The sequence below is a fragment of the Pleurodeles waltl genome, chromosome 4_1, assembly GCF_031143425.1.
Source record: "Pleurodeles waltl isolate 20211129_DDA chromosome 4_1, aPleWal1.hap1.20221129, whole genome shotgun sequence".
NCBI lineage: Eukaryota > Metazoa > Chordata > Amphibia > Caudata > Salamandridae > Pleurodeles > Pleurodeles waltl.
The window spans coordinates 351,120,237-351,138,235 of NC_090442.1; the positions used below are offsets into that span (position 1 = coordinate 351,120,237).

At 43.0% G+C, this 17,999-nt stretch overlaps 1 protein-coding gene across 2 annotated transcripts in view; it reads left to right on the plus strand.

The window, feature by feature from the left end:
- Positions 1–17,999, plus strand: part of PIK3C2G (phosphatidylinositol-4-phosphate 3-kinase catalytic subunit type 2 gamma) — a 2,001,768-nt gene that overhangs the window by 9,695 nt on the left and 1,974,074 nt on the right. Inside the window, exon 1 of one of the 2 annotated variants that reach the window (XM_069228486.1) lies at positions 10,952–11,011. The exons of the other annotated variant lie outside the window; for it this stretch is intronic. The gene's annotated coding sequence lies outside the window, so the exon portion shown is untranslated. Of the gene's footprint in view, positions 1–10,951; positions 11,012–17,999 lie in introns of those variants that run through there. 2 annotated transcript variants of the gene reach the window in all.

The following is a 17,999-nucleotide window of genomic DNA, read 5'->3' on the forward strand; positions in this document are numbered from 1 at the left end:
GATTTTTCAGCTAGCACATAAAGGGCATCTGGATAAACTTTATTGAAGAGGAAAGTAAATGAGACGTTTTGGTGGTCTGGCATTGATGGTAAGACCACAAATTGGGTTGAAAGGTATCATGGCTGAAAGGGACAAGGGACTGAAAACTGGTGTGCAGATCATATGTAGTCACATTGAGGATCCTGGAAAATCCTGCAGTAGTGTTTACATGGATTTTATTGGGCCGTTGTATGATGTGAGGAGTTGAGATATGTGCTAGTTATGATAGACATACATTCAAACAAGTTTTCCTTTATGTGATTGTGGGAGAGCTCACATTTTCTCCATTATCTCACTAGATGTTTCACCTTCTTATGGCTGTTTTTGCTGGTATTCAGTGTTACAGGATGTGTCCCTGTAGCATGAGGTGACACTAGCTACACCCAACAGACATCACATCTTTTCCATAATACCCTGGCTAATTGGCACATGACATGCACCAGTGCATAGAAGTTTTAAATTGCATTTGGGGGCAGGTTGATACTATAGCCAGGCGTTTCTCCACAATATTTGAAATCTGTACTGGAAGGTGTCACTCAACCTGATTTCAGAGCAGCAAAACTTTGACTAGGATATATTTCATTTCCTTGCCTGATCAAGATGTGATCTTTACGAGCTTGTCTGAGCACTTTTTGTTCATCCCACAGAACTGGAAAGAGTGACTATGTTCTGCTTTTCTCATACTGATGGAAAAGTTCCTTCACTGAAGTCCTGCAGCCCTAAATCCTCATGACAGGCATCTAGGCACTAAAGGGGTCATTATGACTTTGGTGGATGGAAAAGCCCATCCGCCAAAGTCCTGACGATCAGGTTGCCGCCAGTGCAGCCACCTTCCTATGGGCCCCATTAAGAGTTTCCCACCAAGCGCCTAGGCAGTGGAGGGGCCCACCTGTAGCACCCTGTCTCTGCCAGCAGTTACATGGCGGTGCTACCTCCATGTAACCGCTGATAATGAAGGGGGTCGTAATCCCCAAGGTGGCACTGCTTGCAGCACAGCCCTGGCGGATTAGGACCGCTGACACTGCCAGTCCCTCCTATGGAGGAAAAGTGACGGTGCTGGCGGTCCGACCGCTACTGCGACCCTGACAGTCTGAAGACCGCCAGGCTTGTAATGAGGCACTAAGTCTCTCTCCAGCCAGTTCTAGTGCATGGTACAATGCTCTGTGGTGATCTCCACCCTCTTGGAGCCAGGATTCATTCTGTTTTTTGTATCCCTGAAAGAGGCAACCACTCCATGGCTGTTAACAGGAGCAAGGAGTTTTTGAGTAAATCCTTTTCTTCTAGCAGGGCTGCCGTTTTCTAGTTGAGGCTTGCCAGGCTAAGGAGTGCTCTGAAGAAGTGGGAAGGTTAAGGTGCCGTGTTTAATGAATAATTAAAAACATTTTCTCTGCTATTTCTAACTATTTCCGCCCTCCCCCACCTTTAGCAGCTCTTCTTTTTTTGCTGACTGTGAAATTACTCAACATCTCCTGTTTTAATATATTGCATAGTTTTTCTGATACCAGGCAGGACACTCTTCAACCCTCAGCCATGCCCCTAAATAGGTAAATTTACCTCCCACCTGACAGGGCACAGATTGGTTCTCACTTCTTGAGCTTGCCTACGGTGCTCCTGAGAATCCATAAAAAAGCTCTGCATGGCATCTCAAGTCAAAAGAGGTAGTGCTAATGTTGTCCTTTGTTCTGCCCATTGTTTCCGTCCAGATAGCTGTGCATCGCTTAACCAGGATTAGCTAACACCCTGTAGGAAGTCGGCCTTTACGTTACCCACCAATTGTTCACCTTTTACTGCCTCCTGTAGTTTTGCTGGTTTGCGAACTCTGTGTACTTTACCCCTGCTAAACTGTAGTAAATTCCTAGTGTTCCCCCATTAAATATGGCCAAATTGACATTGGTATATTTAAGTCCCTAGTTTATGGCACAAAATGTATCGAACTGCCTGGAAGTTAAATATCACTAGTACACCTATTGTGTTATTCAATGTAGTGGAAGTCCAAACATGATCACAGGCCTACCACAGTAGCATGACTGTAACAGTGTAAAACATGCACTGCCACTGGTCAAATAAAACCTTCTTGACAGATTGACATCTCCCTTTTAAATATTAGTAAGTCACCCCTGCGTAAGCCTTGTAGCCCACTAGGTTGATTGCATGGTATTTGAAAGTGGAACATGTTGAAAGTTAATGTTACCATATTCCTACAGTGAAAATATCCTAAAATCTATTTTCACTGTGCCAGGCCTAGCCGTCCTGTGAAGCAAACCAGAGGACAGGTTAGAATATGAATACTGTATCTAGGGAAAAGGACCAGCTTGAAAAATAATTATTTTAAATATTTATTAAATTCCCAACTCAATGGTGAAGTTGAATTTTCAACAAATATTAAGGAAGGTAACTCTTAGAAAGCTACCCTTTACCTGCCTGTACTTTCAGAATGCTACTTAGCATAAGCCTCTGTCAGCTCTCAGGCTGTGCTCAACCTTGAATAGGTGTGACAAAGATGTAAAATGCCTCCAAGAAGCAAACAATAGGCTCACCTGAATGGGCAGACAACACTTCTGAATACTAGAAAAATATGCAGCGTGGGGGCTGTGGGTAAATCTTTTTGACACGATAGTGTCAAATCGTGCTCAACGGGCCTGTTGAGCCACCTGAAACACTCAGAGCACACCTGAAACACTCGGAGCACACCTGAAAAGGAGAGAAAGGTAGAGAACAAAATGCCAATACAAGTTTTGTGTATGTACTGTCTGGTTTGCTGGAGGATCCTGTTGTTTCAAGGTTTGTTGCGGGTGAAGTGCCCGCCTCAAACTGGAATTTAGTGTTGGATGTGGGAGTACAGTAGGATTACCATTCTACACTCGCTTTCATACACACCTAGCCCTCGCAGTCCCTGTTTAGTTTGGCCAAAGGCTTTTGCCATCTTTAAAATGTTCTGACATGTGGCATTTTTGGCTTGGCCGCATTACGGCAAACAGGAACTGCTGAAAAAGTGGGTAAAGTTACCCCAGGGAAATTTTACCACATTGGTTATGGTGTGCTCAAGAGTAATTCCCACTCAGCAGCTAAAGACAAGCATAAATGTGGCAGCTCCAGGCACCCACTTGAGAGCACTTTTTGGAATTGTAGAAGATCAGAAGAGGTCTGGACCTGCTGCATATGACCATAGAGAAGCCCTGAATTACTAAACCTGCTCCCCATTGGACCCAGGACAAAGAAGTGGGACATTTGGCTGACCTTTTGTGTGGCAACAGGGAGACAACAAGCTGCAAGATGCCTGTTTCAGAAAGCACTCAGCTGACCAGTGGCAAAATGACTCTTCTGTTAGCCTCTGCCTGACACCTTGTGAGTTTCTAAGTGCCTCCCATGAGGTCCTGAGGTACTTTCGAAGTATACTGCTGTGGTGGATTGTGACTTAAAAAAAGCTAAATCAGAAAGACATGTCTTTGACCAGGGTAAACCTGGTTAGTATATCCAAAATTTTGCTCCATCGTGGTCAGACTCAAATTTCATCTAGATTTTGGTCTACTGCAGCTATTGACTATTATTGACGCTTTCTACTTTTTTCTACTTAGACATTTTTAAAAATATGTCTCTGGTTCCCCTTGTTGCCATTTTGCTGTCATTTTGTCTACTAAATTTGACTCTCCTTTTGAAAATCAGTTTGGGGTTCTTATTGTTGGCATGTTGATTTTATTACTAATTTGGTAGTAAGCCTCTCTGCTCTGTGTCATAGCTGCTAGGGGGTTGAACTAGTATAATATAATGCCTTTGAGGGTTCACTCAGCTAGCGGCTCTGATTATTCCTTGAGGTGAGAAGTCACCCAGCACAAATAACAGTCCAGCTTCTTACAACCTTCCGTTCTTTACTGGGCTTGGGGGCAGGCCATTGTCTTTTAAACCAGGAGTGGTGACTCGCTTAGCCACGGACGTGTATTACTGCTCTGGAGGTGTCATTAGGGGCAGAACTGGTTTCAAGTCAGTTCTGGCTCAGGCAGCCTGAAGTACATTTTTTTGCAAAAGTTACTTTCCATGCAGGTTATCACAAAGCATTTCAACATTAAAAATTAATCACACCTAGGCCTGGTCTATAAAAAAAAAATGAAGCTTAAAGTACACAAGTGAAATAGGTTGGGCAAAATTTCTGAATATAGCCTGTGCTACATTTTTATATATTATGCAACCTTCGTTGTGCTTGTATGAGGTACAATTTAGGTGTGATAGATCAATTTATATGGAGAATGCTTTTGTTTCTCGGTGTTACATCAGTGTCTTTAACCTTCAGCCCACTGTGGCTTCTGGCAGCCATATATTTTTGTCATCTATGTGGGTGGTGTGAATATACAGTGCAGCTCATATATGGCTTTTAATGCCTGTGCAGTAGATGCATTTACTGTGCCACATACTATGGCCTTACTAAAAAGTAAAAAAAACAATTCCTGAAACTAATTTTCCCATGTCATTTTTGGAACAGGGAGTGCATTCTGTCGCAATGAATTGCATAGTCCTAGAGCACAGACTCCTAGCAGCAGCAAAAATACCATACAGGAAGAAGTGAAAAATATGGGGTTACCAAGCAGAAAAGACACATTTGCTTCAAACAGATACAAAGAATGAGAAGCACATAGAATTCAGATGGTAATAGCAACACCTTTCGTGCCTTAAGCTCATCTGCACTGCAGTGGGATAAAAGGTGATACACAGTGCCCCATACTTTCACCCCTTAGCACGTCTAAACCATACCTCTGGCAGAGGTTGTAAATGAAAATGGCATCATGGCTTCAACCTATGTGTTAGAAATGGGGTATTTGGTTGGCAGTCAAGTTAGCCCCGGTCCAAGCAAGGGCCCTCACTCTAGTCAGGGCAAAGGAGAAACACACCTGGTAAACCCCCACACACCCCCTTGGTAGTTCGGCATGAGCAGGAAGGCTTAACTTCGAAGCAATGTGTAAAGTATTTGTACCAACACACAGTAATACAGTGAAAGCACTACAAAAAGTACACCACAACAATTTTGAAATATAGGTAATTATCTAAATCAAACAAGACCAAAACGACAAAAATCCAACATGCGCAAGTCAAGATATGAATTTTCAAAAGAATAAGGCCCTCATTATGACATTGGCAGGCGGCGGAGGTCGCCCGGCGATGCCATCCCACCATCAAGCCACCTGTGCAGCCGGAATCTCGCCGGCCCTATTAGAGCTTCCCAGCTGGGCTGGCGGGCGGACACTGAGCTTCTGCCTGCCGGCCCAGCAGGGAACAAGGCCTTAACATTGAAGTGGGCTCCTAATGGAGCCGGGGGCAATGTGGCGGTGCGGGGGGTGCAGCAGCACCCATCGCACATTCCACTGCCCATAATTCGTAAAATTACGTTAAAATTTTCCCCACATGGTGTTCTGTGTAGATTTGAGTCCATGTACTGCCAACTTCACCTCTCCAGGGCCCAGTGACTGGATAGGACCCAACTTGGCAGGGGAGGAGTCTCAGCAGAGAGTCCAGGTGCGGGCAGAGGAAGTCTTTGATGGCCCTAAGACTTCAAAACAGAAGGCCAGCTCAGTTCAAGCCGTTGGAAATTCTTCTCAAGCAGGAATGCACAACAAAGTCCAGTCTTTGTCCTCTTTCACAAGCAGAAGCAGCAAGTGCAGTATAGCCCAACAACGCAGTCACAGGCAGGGGCAGCACTTCTCGTCAACTCTTCTCCTTGGCAGAGGTTCCTTCTTGATCCCAGAAGTAATTTTAAAGTCTGAGGTTTTGGATCTACTACTTATACCCCTTTCTGCCTTTGAAGTAGGCGAACATCAAAGGAAAGTCTCTGTTCACAAGACCCTGCCTTGCCCAAGCCAGGCCCCAGACACACACTAGTGGGTTGGAGGCTTCATCGTGTGAGGGCAGGCACAGCCTATTCAGGTGTAAGTGACCACTCCTCCCTCCACTCTAGCTCAGATATATGCCAGTATATGCAGGCTATATCCCAGCTCCCTTTGTGTCACTGTCTATGGGAGATTCACAAACAGCCCAACTGCCAGTCTGACACAGACAGGGAATCCACAAACAGGCAGAGTCACAGAATGGTTTAAGCAGAAAAATGCCCACTTTGTAAAAGTGACATTTTCAAACGGACAATTTAAAAACAAACTTTACTAACATATGTATTTTTACACTGTGAGTTCAGAGACCATAAACTTCACATTTTCATATGCTCCCAAAGGGAATATGTGTTTAAAGGATATTTAAAGGCAGCCCCCATGTTAACCTATGAGAGAGATAAGCCTTGCAAAAGTGAAAAACGAATTTAGCAGTATTTCACTGTTAGGACATGTAAAACACATCAGTACATGTCCCACCTTTAACATACACTGCACACTGCCCATGGGGCTACCTAGGGTCTACATTAGGGGTGCCTTACATGTATAAAAAGTGAAGGGTGGGCCTGGCAAGTGGGTACACTTGCCAGGTTGAAGTGGCAGTTTAAAATTGCACACACAGACACTACAGTGGCAGGTCTGAGCCAGGTTTATAGGGCTACTAGTGTGGGTGGCACACTCAGTGCTGCAGGCCCTCTAGTAGCATTTGATTTACAGGCCCTGGGTACCTCTAGTGCACTTCACTAGGGACTTAATAGTAAATCAAATATGCCAATCAGGGAAACACCAATTTCATATACAATTTACACAGGAGCACTTACACTTTAGCACTGTTCAGCAGTGGTAAAGTGTCCAGAATACCAAAAACAGAGTGCAGCACAATCAAAACCTGGGAAGCACAGGGGAGACCACGGCAAGGATGCCAGGTCTAACAATATTTTGTTACGTATTCTTTCATTTTGGATTTAATTTTTAGGGAACAATTTATTTATTTGTAGTTCTGCAGACTGTCCCTCAGGAGGTCTACATTCTAGCACGGGATGCTATTTGATGAAACTCTAATTTTCTGATGTATTAAACATGATTTCTGTACTACATTTTCTGTGTGTACTTTGCACCCAGGACCTCAGTGTTCAACGAGGGGGGTAATTTCTCCCTATCATCCTGCCACTCCAGATCTACTGGGTTACAGAATAACATTTATTGGATGAGTCAGACCATTTCCTCCTCCACAAACCTCTCGCTCCTTCTACTTATCTTCTACTTTAAATGCAGAATTCAAAATTGAACAATAAACCAGTTCCCAACATAAGACAATCAAACTTAGCTTTTCATTTGCAACAAAAAGACTTCTGATCAAAGTCATAAATTAGACCAGGATTCGTCAACAGGTTATCAGCAGCAAATAGTATGGGAGAGTGTGTTTCACACTACCCTGGGTATTGCATATGTAAACCTCCATTGTTTATGTGCACAATCCATTACATCCAATTCAAACACAATTGGACCCATATAGAATAGTGATAAAAACATTTCTGCCAAAATGTATATGATGCTCAAAAATACTGATCAGAGATTTAACCCACAAAAATCATGATGTGGAAGAAACAGGAAAAAATGTAAGAATCTGGAATGTTTGACGCCATAAAGTGGAAAGTGTGCATTACTCCACCAGCAAAAGCTTTGTTTTTGCTAATTTCCGTCTGTGAAGTATATTGTGCTGTGAATTTAATTTCCAGCATTAACTAATGTCAACTGGTGAGGTGATTAATTTGGCATGTATAGTACGCCCTCTGCAGACGATGGTCTCTCATGCTGTAATAGGGTCTGTATTCCTTTATAGACCCGAGGGCCAGACTGGGAAACCAAAAGCAGCCCAAGTGAAAATATTCTCATCAGTACCCCTGCCTTTGTCTACTCAGTGTACCTCTCCATCCATCCATCCTCACTCCTTCTCACGTGCCAATCTTCCTCCTTTATTGCCTTCTCTCTACCTTCTCCCTGCTACTCTTTCACTCTCTTGAAGCCTCCCTATGCAGCAGCAGCAACCCTGGGCTTTGAAGGCCAGCCTCCAGGGCTGGACTGGGAACCCAAAGCAGCCCTGGCAACTTTTGTCAGACCAGCCCCCACAGGGTGCATATCGAGCAAGCCTGACCACTACAATGGGGCTTTGCGGGTTCTCCCCCACTCCCAAGAAAACTTGGGAAAAAATGGCAAAACCGCTGCATTTTACAACACATTGTTCATTATATGTTTGATTGTGTTAGTGATCTCTCCATAGCCACTCTCTCACATGTATTTTATTTGTTTTATTACAATTCTCTTGCCAGCGTAGGGTGTTGGAGCTGTTTCCATCTCACACACACGGAGACAATCTACATGTGTAAATCAGTGCATAGAAAATGTTGACAAAAGGGACTATGAGGTAGGCATTTTCTAAGTGTGCTTGGTCTGGGGAAGCATAAACTCAGGATTTAGAAAGTATCACAGCAGATAGGGTTGACTTTACTTGTAACAATTTACTTGTACCCAAACAAACCCTTTTTTAGCAAAATTAGGATTTTCAAAGAATGGGAACAAAAACATAACTTTGTAACCTGTACCATGCAGTGTGCATGGAGCTCTTTGGCAGTTTATAGCTCACTGCGCTAGATTATGATTGGAATTTATGAACTGCACAGGAACAAAATAACTCTGTAACAAAAGCAGTAGCCCACGGAGCTATGCATATAAATTACTGTTCTTGCAATGTGAATATTACACATTGTTTGCAACAGGCATATTAATCCCTCTACAGTACCTTGGATGAGGCAAAACTGCCATTAACAAAACCCGATCTCTCTAGCAGGTACATTAATCACCAGTTATTTTGGCACTTTTATTGTTGCCTGAAAACTGTTCAATATACATGGAACTCTGCAGTGCTTTTGAAAATTCTGCACTCCATATTTAATTCTGAACCCCTGGAACAGAAGCAGCCCCCCCACCCTTCCAGCCTCCTGATTCCCTGAACGACAAGTCCAGACTTGCCAGACTTTCAGGGATCCAGTCCACCAGAGAAATGCCTTGTGAAATAAATGTCCTGTCCAACTCCGTTGGACCCTAATCAGAGGTCAGTTGGTGGGATCAAAAGGACATGAAGTACCATACTTTTTTGATATATGAAAAACCCTTCCCCTACTTCATGTAAAAAGTCAGCCATCCCAGGAAGGTTAATTGCAATAGTTTAAATGCTTCCGCTGGGAAGCAGCTTTTGAACAAAACCATTACTACGGGTTTCCATTGCAATGCGTCGTTACAACGCAGGTACTGTTACCATGCATAACCTTTACCACGCAGGATTTTGCAATGACTATGCCTTTACTACTCATGTCTTTACATCTAATTTCATAGTAAAGGCATGAGTAATCAAGGCATACGGATGGTAAAGGTTTTAACAGTAAAAATAAGTATTTTGAAGGTAAGTATTAAATGGTTTTATCTATACATACATATATATATATATATATATATATATATATATATATATATTCACTGGAAAAAAACAAGTTACAGGGACGTTATAGTTAGGTTCTGAATTTACTTGTACAAAAACATAGATTCAGCAGTTAGTTACAGTTCTCTCAAGTAACTATAACTCACGCCCTAGGGTAACTATAACTCGCGTCCTTGCCATGCATAATTTTCTTATCAAAAATTTAATTACAAATGTTGCAATGATAATATCAAAGATGCCACGCAAGATCGCATCAATGATATAATATCTGGAATAATTAGCTATGCATGGCGAAGGCGTGAGTTATACTTACCTTAGGACGCAAGTACAGGCTCCCAGTACTGGCTTTAATTGATCAAATTTGTGATTGTGATGACAAAGAGTTTTTTTTTTTTTTTTTTTTTTTTTTAGTAGTAGTGCAAAAGATTTAACTACTGAGTTATAAAGTGCATGTTTTTATTTATAATTCTATTTATATAACGCATACTACCCCTGGAGGTGTTGAATGGACAGTAGTGTGAAATAAATTGCATTATGTTCAGTCTGGGTATGACTAAAATCTATATTTTGAAAGGCCTATTTTATCTTAAACCCTTTTGTGCATTTTGTAGCAATTTATCTTATATTGTGTTATGTAAGTTTAAATGAATGACTTACATATTCAAAGTGCTTTCTGTCACAGGCTGTGACCTCGTAGCAGTAAAAATACGTCGGGTTTCAGAATGCACTATAGTGCATTTCCCACTAAGTAACAACTTGTTTAAATGTATTTTTTATTTAACCTGAGCGTTACTTTATATGTAGCTACCTGGCGGTGAAAGACCCAAAGAATGCACACAGTAGTTTTGTTTTTTTAGCCTCAGATTTGACCCCGCCCACTACGATCACAGCCCCTCCCCCCACTGCATGCAGCATCACAGTTGCCATACTTTTTTAAATACAGGTCGACCCTAATATTTAGCCACTTCAATGCGGCAGATGAACCGTTCAAGTCACAGCATTGCCTTTATAAGAAAGTGAACGATTTTTGTTTAAAAAAACATTTATGACACAAGGGGAAAATGTCTATTGTACCCTGAGTTTTATTATGTTGACAGTGGTGTGCCGCACACAGACCCAGCCACAGTAACCAGAGAGAAAGCAGGTGCCACAAGGCTCCTTACCTTTCAAGCATGTTTCGCCCTGCAGCAAGAGGTGTGTTTACCTAAAAGTGGTTCATCCATTATATATGTGAAGGAAAACTGATATAATAATCAGAAGACAAATCAAAGCTGGCTTTTGTGTATCTCTCGAGCGCTTGTGGAGCATGCATTGCTATCCCTAATAACTATCTCAAATGAAAACTAAAAAAAAACATAATGCAGCCCTAGCATTAATATCTGTTAAACAAAAAAATCGAGTGTTTTTCTGCATTCCAAAGGAGCCAAAGCAGGTCTCTTTCACTTTCACCTTTGACGCGCAGCGCGGTGTGATTCCACACCTCAAAACCTGTAAACAAGGAAATGAAATCTTCAGTTTAGTGCGTGCAGTGCGCTTTCTATTTCACATATCACCTTTTTAAGGCTTGATGCGCTGCACTTCACTAATTTCCGCATGATCAGATATTCAGGTAAGAGACGCTGCTTGCTGTGGTCCTAAGCAGGACCGTATTTATGCTCTTTTGAGAGTATTTCAGTGCTAGCTCATTGTGGATTCGGTTGCGAACTTTACCTGTCATGCTAGTCCTTTAATCATTTAACCACAACGTCACTTTTTATTTCCTGCCTGTCCAAGAAAGTCCGTCTGTAAAAAGAACTACAGTAACTTGCAAGACAGTTCTTTTGTTAACGTACTATGTTTAAAATGTCAGCCAATATTAAATATACTGTTATCGTAACGCGTATTAAATAATCATGTACATACTATATTCTGTATTGGTAAGTCATTTGTATTTTCGGTGTCATGAAATTATCGGGTTATCGTGTGTTATGTTGCATAGACATTACTTTTAATTAATAGTGGCATATCTAGAAAAAAAGACTCCTATTAGAAGAGATCATGTTACTAATGTTCTGAAGTATTGAAACGTGACTATTTAGTGTAGCAGCGAAGAGCATATTACTATTTGATAACGTATAAAGTTATTTGAGGAGTTACTCTTCGACAGTACAGTGAACGCTTCTTGAAGTGGCTTTTATAAGCTGAATTTAAACTTCGTATTGACAACAAGCAGCAAATTTATGATATTTACTAAGTAGGCGAATCACATTGTTGATGGAAAATGTACGTTTGTCTATAGACACGCGTTTTGTACGAAATTATAATGTCATTATTTTAATCGACCCATGGTTCTAATTTTGCAATATCATGTTAATGGCCGAGGCGGTGTTTTTTTTTTTTTTTTGCTGCGCATACGACAGATATAAATATTTGTTTTCTTTTCAATTGCGAAAGTAAAGGCCAAGAAAATATACAACGCGTTAAACACGGTGACGACTTTTCCAAAACATATGTCCAAAACAATACGCACCACTCCAGTATGCCCTGCTCGAATCCAAAACAATCTGCTCAAAACCAAATCAAAACAATCAGCCTCACTCCAGTCTTCCCCCATCTAAAATCTGCACTCTGCCATCCTCCAGTCCAACAGAATCTGCCCCACTCCTGAGAAAAGGTGGCTCTGACCATCTAACCCATCCCGATTTTTTGGGTTTTGATAACCTGGCTTTAGACCTTTTACTGTGGGGAGCGTGGTAATCTATGATTTACAAACTGTAAACTCATGATAAAACGGATCGTATGTGTTTACCACCGATGCCCGACTTTTAAGACAAGGCTGCTGCGACGCAGCAAGAGTAAGAGGCATGTGGCTGGGCACACGTGCGTGGGAGACTCCTGTCATGCAATGTCAGGAGAACTGCGCAGAGGTAGTCTGGTGCAGAAGGGACTATGGAGAGTGGGTGCTGACCAGGAATAGGCCTTCTATTGTAGGTATAAACCGGTGGGGATAGTCAGTGTGTTTAATGTCTTGATTGTAGTGACACTCCATTATAATCTTATGGGAAAGGCTGCCCTAGGGTGCACAGCCCCAGTTCCCTAGGGTCCACAGACTCCAGAGTCGTACAAATGTACACTGTAACATGTGTGAAAAGAACACTGCTTTGTACAGATATGCTTTTTGACTTCAGTTTACGGGTCATCCAGGAATGTCATATTTCTATGACTCCGCTCAGGATCAGAACCCAGGCCTATTGTGACACTGCTGGGCTGGGTTCATTACTTTTCTCTCTAGCTGAAGAAACAAATGCCTCTAGAACATCAACAGATCAGCATCCAATGAAAGGAAGCACCGCATAAAAAGACAAACTTTCAGTGCACATTTGAAACGGCACCAAAGGCATCGAAACATGGGCTGCACACAATCCAAAACCGGTTGGAATAACAAAGACCAGTCGCACTCCAGTTGTTTCAGGAGTGGTGCTCTGAAATACTGCATCATGCGTTCACAACACAGTTGCGCTGCTGGATGCGCTTTCAGTCCTCTTTGTTGTGAAGGGACAGCCATTGCGCAGAAGAATTAGCAGCAGCAAAATGCCACCTATTATAGCCAAAGTAATCAGAAATCCCCCCAAAACACTGGAAAATATTGAGTGTATGGGGGAAGGTATTAAGTCAAATATGGAGGAGAAGGTGTGAATGAAACCAGAACCAACAGCCTTAAAGAAATGCACAATTCCAGGATTACTGGACGTGTTGAATATTTGTCCCACAAGTTCACCAAATTGTCTCGGAAAGTTTGTACTTAAAAGGGACTGAATTCCTGCAGATGACCTCACAACTTGAAGCGCCTAGGTGTCGCACCCAGATGTACGTTCCACATGTTTTTGAAACAATAAAGCCTTGAGTCTGCTCAGCTGTCAAAATTCACATCTGAAGTAGCAATATGAGGCCAAATCTCTGCTACTTCTCATTGTTGTGTGTGTGTGTGTGGGGGGGGGGGGGGGGGTGGGAGGACATTCCCACAGCATGTGACAATTTGGGAGACTGAAACAACATAAGCTATTCCAGCTTGCATTCCACAACAGTTCTCACAGTTAAGCTGTTAAGGAGCACATTGCTACCATTTGAGAGCACCTAAAATGCAGGTCTAGTGAAAGGAAGTGAAACTCCCTTTAGATGATGTTGGACCTGGCCCTTTTACAGGGTCATTCCCCAAACTTTTTGCCTTTTTCCTCTTTATTTTTCTGACCCTTGTTGGCGGACATTATGACTCTAGCACTGATTAGCAGTGAAAAAGTGCTCAAAGTGCATGTGCTCTCCCTTGTAAACTTGGTATGATTGGCGTATACCTTATTGGCATATTTAATTTACCCATAGGTTCCTTGTAAAGTGGTATCCCTATACCCAGGGCCTGTAAATTAAATTCTACTAGTGGGCCTGCAGCGCTGCATGCAGCACCCACTGAAGTAGCCTTTCAAACCTGTCTCAGGCCTGCTAGCGCAGGGCCTGTGTATGCAGTTTTCTGCCATAGGGACCTGGCATGTAAATTTACCTGCCTGGCCCAGAACTCCCTTTTTACAACATGTAAGTCACCCCTAAGGTACACCCTAGCTAACCCTGTGGTCAGAGTGCCATGTATGTAGAAGGCAGGACATATGCCTAGTAATGTGGCCTGTCCTGGTAGTGACAAACAGCCTATTTGGTTTCTCACTGCTGTTAGTGCTGCCTTCTCATGGGATTACATTGGAAATGCCCTACCTTAAGTGTAAGGGGTATTGTCTGATTAATGAGGCGTAGCATAGGCACGTTTGGTATGGTAGTAATGGTAGTGAGAAATGCTACTTACTGGTGTAGGTGGATTCTTTTACTATCATTACAATAATGCCACTTCTTGAAAGTGAGCATTTCTCTGTGCTTATAACTTTGGTGTTTTGCAGCTTGACTCTAATCCACGTCTGGGCAGAGTGACAATTGGGCTTTGTGCATACTTTTCAGACAGCCTGTACACAGGGAGGGTGGAGGTGTCACGGAGGTGCATCTACATACTGAATAGTCTCCCTGGACTGAGAGAAGGGAGAGGCGGGGTACACCTGTAATTGTAAAGGCTGTGCCCTGACCTCACACAATAAGGTCATTTAGCCCCAACTGATGTTTGGAGCCTTTGCTGGAGGAGAGAGGGGGCACTCCCAGAACCAGTTGTAACTGACTGGAAACTCCTCTCCCCTTCCATTGAAAACACACTGTAAACTGAGTATAAGTACCGGGGAAGTCTCCCCACAAGTTAGACATGAAGACTTGAAGAGACTTACTTGAAACTGGACACAGGACGCTGCTGAATGGACTCACCAGGACCCACCTTGGACTGCTGCTGCTGTGCTGACCTGTGGCCTGCCTGGTCACTAGGAGGAACTGCCACCATCTGCATCCTTTGTGCTGGCCTGTTGTTGGGGGCCTGGTAGCGCTGTGACACCCTCCCTTCTGTCTCCATGGGCATGGTGCTTTGGCCCCTGTCCCCTGTAACTATTATAAGCACAAGGAGTACTTCATTTTTCTGCTCTGCATAGCGCAGAGTGCAGTGCTGTGCTCATGAGTCACCAGGAGGTTCACCACTACGACCCGGGCTCATAAACTTGCCCCGAGCGCCTGGGAAGCGCCTACTCCTGCTGAGCCACTGCATTGTGTAAAGCACGTCTTTAGGAGGGCTGAAATTGCTGCCGGAGCCCGGGTGTTGCTTTTGATGAGCACATCGCCCTTGCGCTTCCGCAAGTGCCCCCAGGGCACCAACTAAGGAAGGAAAGGAGCGAGCGCGCTCCAACCATGCCCCCGGGGTGAGGATCTCTAAGAAGCAACCCCGGGGCACAAGCAGGCACGTGCTTTGGTGTCTGCACACTGCTGCGGCCCGAGCGGGCCAAGAGAAAGGAAGGAAACGTCGGGCGGGGAAGGAAGCCTCATCTGAGGCTCCCCGCCCCACCGGAGCCCCCTTTTGGTCTGTGAATGGGCAAGGGGGGGAAGGAAGCCTCAACGGAGGCTCCCCCTGCCCCAGTGAAGCCCTAATATGGCGCAAGGAGATCGAGGGCGGAATGCTTTCTGTAAATTTTCCTTATCAATTTGCCTTAACCTAGCAGCTTCTTCATGTTGGAAAAGTTTCCAAATCTCATTATATACTACGTACAAGAAGTGCTTTCTGCATTGTCTTCTGGAGCCTAACATGAAGTCCTGTAAATCTGTTTCGTTAGACAGGAGACTGAGGTGTTCTTTAACAGCATCTATTGAGGAACTTCTCAACCATTGCTGGCATAATTTCCCTACACTGTATGTTGTCACTATACCAAACTGTTCCAATGACACATAGCAATGGTCTGGCTTATTTGTCCTAAAACCCCTGTGGAGTTCACAAATCGTGTATGGCACCCATTGGTGTCTACAGGCCACAATAACCACCCACCAGGACGTGAAAGTGATTTGTTAAATGTTCCATTCTGGACCCATTCATCGAGCTGATCTTAAGATGCATTTATATACTTTTGCCATTTATAACATTTTGCGGGGGGATACTGGGCACATTCAATTCCTTCATTGTAGCCAAGCCTAAACAACTTGTTTGTTGTACAGTTTCATTTAAAAATATCATTTGAACAGGTATCAGGAATGCTCTAAATAAAGCTTCCTTTCGCCTTATTTGCCAGTTTTTATGTTCGCCACACACTTTTCAAGTCTATCGACTTAAACCAATATTCATAACCTTCAATAGCTAACCGGGAAAGAAAGGAATCAGAATAAAGTAATTTTGTATTGGTCAACAAAACATGTTGACTTATCATCACTGACAATTTAAAATATAACTCAGCATTTTTAACATTGTGCCCAGAGAAATATGCACTTTTTTCAGTATATGCTGTGGAACTCTCCACTGGTGGAGTCGGACAGTTTCCGTACTTGCTCTCGGAATAAAATGTTGTCCATAGTAATTATAACAAAACATATCTCCATCATTTTCTTTGGATTAATACACATCCTCATTTTCAAATACGATATAATACTGCAAATCAGACATCATGGAATCAACTGTTTTCACATCCCAATCAGCAGAAACTACTCCTGGTGTAATTACATAGTTCATGGAAAGTTTTAATACATATGGAATTTGAATGACCTCTGTCGGGCCATACATATCAAATAACACTTTATCCCAAAGAGTCCCATCTGCAATTGATATCGCAGAAATGTTCACTAGGGACAAGTCTCTGCAGACTTTGTGAGAAGATAAATGTGGTTTTAGGATCTCATCCACTAGTTCAACTGTAGAGCGTTCAGGAGGATAATGACCATGTATCAGTAAGAAAAACCAATGACAAACCCAATCTAAAGGAGGAAGGCAAGTACAGTTAATAAGAACCATAGATAGTTCCATGGAGGAATGAAATAGTTAACTTTGACCCAGATTATCAGTTTACGTGCTCCTGACAGTTCTGTTGCAGTAGAGGCAGATGAGTCAGTGAAAGGGTTATTGATTGCAGTTTGTGCAAAAACTGCAGCCGCGTTCGGAAGAGGAGAACTTGCAGAAGACTCCCTTGGTGGTTCATAGTAGATTATGCCATCTGTTTGTGTAGAATTTGAATAAAATCGATCAATATTATTAGTGTAATTTGTAACAGTAGACGTTAGTGGAACCAATAAAAGCTCATATTCCACCCTCCCCAAGCTCAGAGGTGTAGCAGCATTGCTGCTTAAAACCTGTAGAGGAACAACCTGGTCTGTAGTGAGGATTTGGGTACTACCCAGTAGTCTCCTAGGTCCGCTGTGCAGGATTGGCCACATGGTGTAGCTTGACATTGTTAGTGGAGACAAAGCGATTTTCTTTGGAACCAGGCAGCGGTAGTAGAATGAAAGTTCTGGTACCGTGTATAGGTTGGACCGGACTCCTTTTTCACTGCAATCTTTTCTCATACTAGATCCCCAACTTTTGGAATCCAGCCGGTAGATGTTATTGGTACATCCATTATTCCCAAGGAGTCGGTACTGGCAGATGCGTTGTCATCATGGAACTGTTTTAAGTCCTGCAAGACAGTAACCCGTTCATTTATGTCTAAAGGTGTATTCGCTGCCTCCATGCCAGGACCATAAAAGTCTGGAACTTACATTTGTGTTCCAAACAGGCTTTCGTATGTAGTACACCCTCCCCACCCCCCGGGACCATCTATGCAGATTAAGGGCTCTCTGTACTCAATACAGGTGTGTAAACCAACTACGATCATTGCCCTATACTCTGGCTGTTAAGGATTGCTTTAAATCTCGGTTTCATCGCTCCACAATAGTATTTCCCTTGGGATGAAATGGAGATGAGTAATGCTGTTGGACCCGTAACGAAACAATGGCGTCCCTGAAAGCCCTTAAGGCAAAAGCAGGGCCCTGGTCCGAGTGGAAAGCCGCAACAGCATTTGTGCTGATAAAGACTTGCAAATCTTTAATAACAGTATGAGCATCAACGAGCGTTGTGGCCAAACCCATACAAATCTGGAGCACGAGTCAGCAGCGACTAAGATGTATTTGTGTGCACTGTTAGGTGTCAGAGGACCACAATGGTCCAACTATGCACATTGTAATGGTTTGTTGGAAAT